This window comes from Cicer arietinum, chromosome 3, assembly GCF_000331145.2.
Source record: "Cicer arietinum cultivar CDC Frontier isolate Library 1 chromosome 3, Cicar.CDCFrontier_v2.0, whole genome shotgun sequence".
NCBI lineage: Eukaryota > Viridiplantae > Streptophyta > Magnoliopsida > Fabales > Fabaceae > Cicer > Cicer arietinum.
In genome coordinates this window covers 39067034-39070123 of record NC_021162.2, presented here as the reverse complement: position 1 = coordinate 39070123, position 3090 = coordinate 39067034, and positions in this window count along the sequence as shown.

The window sequence follows — 3090 nt, the reverse complement described above, 5'->3', positions numbered from 1 at the left end:
CGCGAGGATGGAAATTGCTCCATGCGCGAGGATGGAAATTGCTGCAATTTGAAATATCTCCAGATTTGGATAATCTGATTTCTCACCAGAACAAATGTGTTTATTCAAATGCATAACATGAATAAACAAAGCATTCAAAAGTAAGAGTCAAAAGGTCAAAAGAAAAAGGTGAATATGGCTAGATCTAGTATGTAAAGGATAGGCTAGCAAAAGTGAAAGCAACCTATCAAGCATGTGCAAAGGTCAAAATCTGAACATTTAATGGGCTTGCACGTTTTAATTCATAAGGAAGTCAAGTTAACAAAAGGCAACTTGAAACAAGCCAAAAATGGAAGATCACATGTTGCTGCCAGATCTGATCCTCGGACTGAGTATGACAGTCCTATGTCATAAAGTGGCTTTTTCTCTCTTGTCCACATCACCTCAAAAGGTGAAGCCAACCTAGACCTTAAAGACTTCGAAAAATGCAACTCAGAAACAGCCTTGCACTCTGATTAAAGTGAAAAAGCAAGGACATGTCAAGATCAAAGCTATGCTGCGTGAGGATGGGTTCTGCCTAAGCCTAACAAGCTGAGTGGCAGTTCTGTAATTATGATGAAAACCTTGGATCCTTTGAAAATGAGCTCCAACGGTCATCAAAGGCTTGGATCTCTATAAAATGCATACAAGCTCTCCATTGGAAGACACACAACACACTTGCATAAAAAGATCAAGCATCTTAAAACTTTCAAGAAGCAAATCACATCCTCCCTTATTACTTTTTTTGATCCTACACTATATCTTTGTATATCTTTTGAGAAAGTATTAAGTATCAATCACTCTCATTCTACTTTGTAATTTCCTAGTGAGTGAAGCTTGGAAATATTTGGAAATTGATTGTAAGCTTGGTGAAGCTTGATAATACACAGTTGTAATCATCCTTGGGTTGAGGATTGATCTGTTTTGAAAGTTAGTGAAATCTCACAAGGGTGTGAGGACTGGACGTAGCCATCTTTGGGTGAACCAGTATAAAATTGTGTGTGTGTCCCTCATATTCTGCTCCTACTTTTTTACTCAGCTTAGATCTAACGATTTAAAAATCCCATCCTCGAGCTAGCCATCCTCAGCAAGAGGATAGTTTTTAAAACACTTAAAAATTGTTTTTAACAACAAAATCCCTATTCAACCCCCCCTTCTAGTGATATTTAGCTACAACAGTGATTTGGTAAATTGATTAATTGCTAAAATGAGAAATTTGATAAATCACATTTACCAAATTACATTTACACAAAGGCTAAATACTTACAATTTGGTAAGTAGCAAATTGATTAATCACAAATTGCTAAAATAAATTTTCTCATTTGATTTGGTAAATTGATTAATTTTCTTATTAATTTACAAATTAATTTAACCGCAAAAAAAATTGATTGGTGAGTGATTGGTAAATTGAATCTGCATTCACTTGTTTGTTTTGGCACATCTATTCAACCGTTAATTTTGATATATATTTTTTGTTCAATTTAATGTATTTTGTTTCATATTATTAATATATTTTACTTTTTTAATTATAATTATAATTATAATTATAATTATTATTATTATTATTATTATTATTTATTAGATCCAAAAAAATAGGAGAAAGTTGTGAACAAAATATAATTAAGTTGCTAATTTATCTATAAAATATGAGGAAGTTGTTAAAATAATATAACACAATCGTTTTTTTAGACACATCTATTCTACCATTTTTTTTTCTTTCTTTTCAAATTAATGTATTTTATTTTTTAAAATTATTATAATTATTTTTAATTTATTAAATAAATAATTTTCCAATTAGTAAAATGGAGAAAAAAATTTCAAGCTAATACATGGTCATATCCGGGGGATGCGACCTTCTATTGAATGTTAAAAAAAATGTCTTCACCAAGTCGCATCATGGGGTTAAGACCTCGTGAAGGGATCAAAAGTACAGACATTTTGATTTTTTTTTTCCATAAAGGGGCATTTTGGTTACTTAAAAAAAAAAGATGATATTCTAATAAAAAAACATCTTGTGTACGGGGGTAAAAAAAATAAATTACGATGTCTTTAAGCTCTAGTTAAACGGGAAAATACCGATATTGTTAAGTTCGATGTTGAATTCAGGACTTAGCAGTTATGTAAGTTTATTATGATAGAATTTATCATCTCTTTTAAAATTAAAAAAAAAAAGTATATACTATATACCTTATGTATTAATCGATAAAGTTATAAATATTTATTGTCATGCAAGATTACAAATTTTCAAGTTTATTCCCTAAAAAGAATATATTTAATTTTAATCACTCTTTGAATTTATATAATATTTTTTAGACTAAAAACATCAATTCCAATCATTTAAACATTGAAATATGGACTAAAAATTAATAAAAAGAATTAGAAATTAATAGATTGAGAAAATTATAAAAGAGAGTAAAAATTAATATATGAAATTCTCTATGAATAAAATCTTATTTAACATTAATTTATTGAAAATTTGTAACATACATAATATTTGTAACATATTGAAAATATTTATTATTTATTATTTATTATTTATTATTTATTATTACTATTTAATAATTATAAATATCTTAAATATAACATTTGTTTTTATAATTTTTATGGAAATGATTTATAAATTTTAATTGATTGATGAAATAAATTCAACTAACTTTCACTTCATAATTATTTTAGTTTTTATTGACATGCACTCTGTCAGTGTGAATAATTTCACACTAATTGTTAATATAACTCAAAAAATGGTATAGTTATTATTGATTAGTCGAAGTAATATTCATTTAAATATATAGTTAGATCACTGATTCTTATTGACCGACAAAACTACATTCTTTTCACAGTTAGTCAATAGTCTTTTTTGTCATTATTTATAACCATATATACATATAAATTTTAAGAAATTTTAGTGTTTCTTTTTATAATGTTTCTTTTCAATTCTTAAAATTGAAACATTGAACAAAGATGATTTCTTTTACAATCCATATATTTTTCAGCATAAATAATACTTATATAAAAAGAAAATATTAATTTTTATGTGAATAATTATGTTAAAAATATCTTAAAAAACAGTAT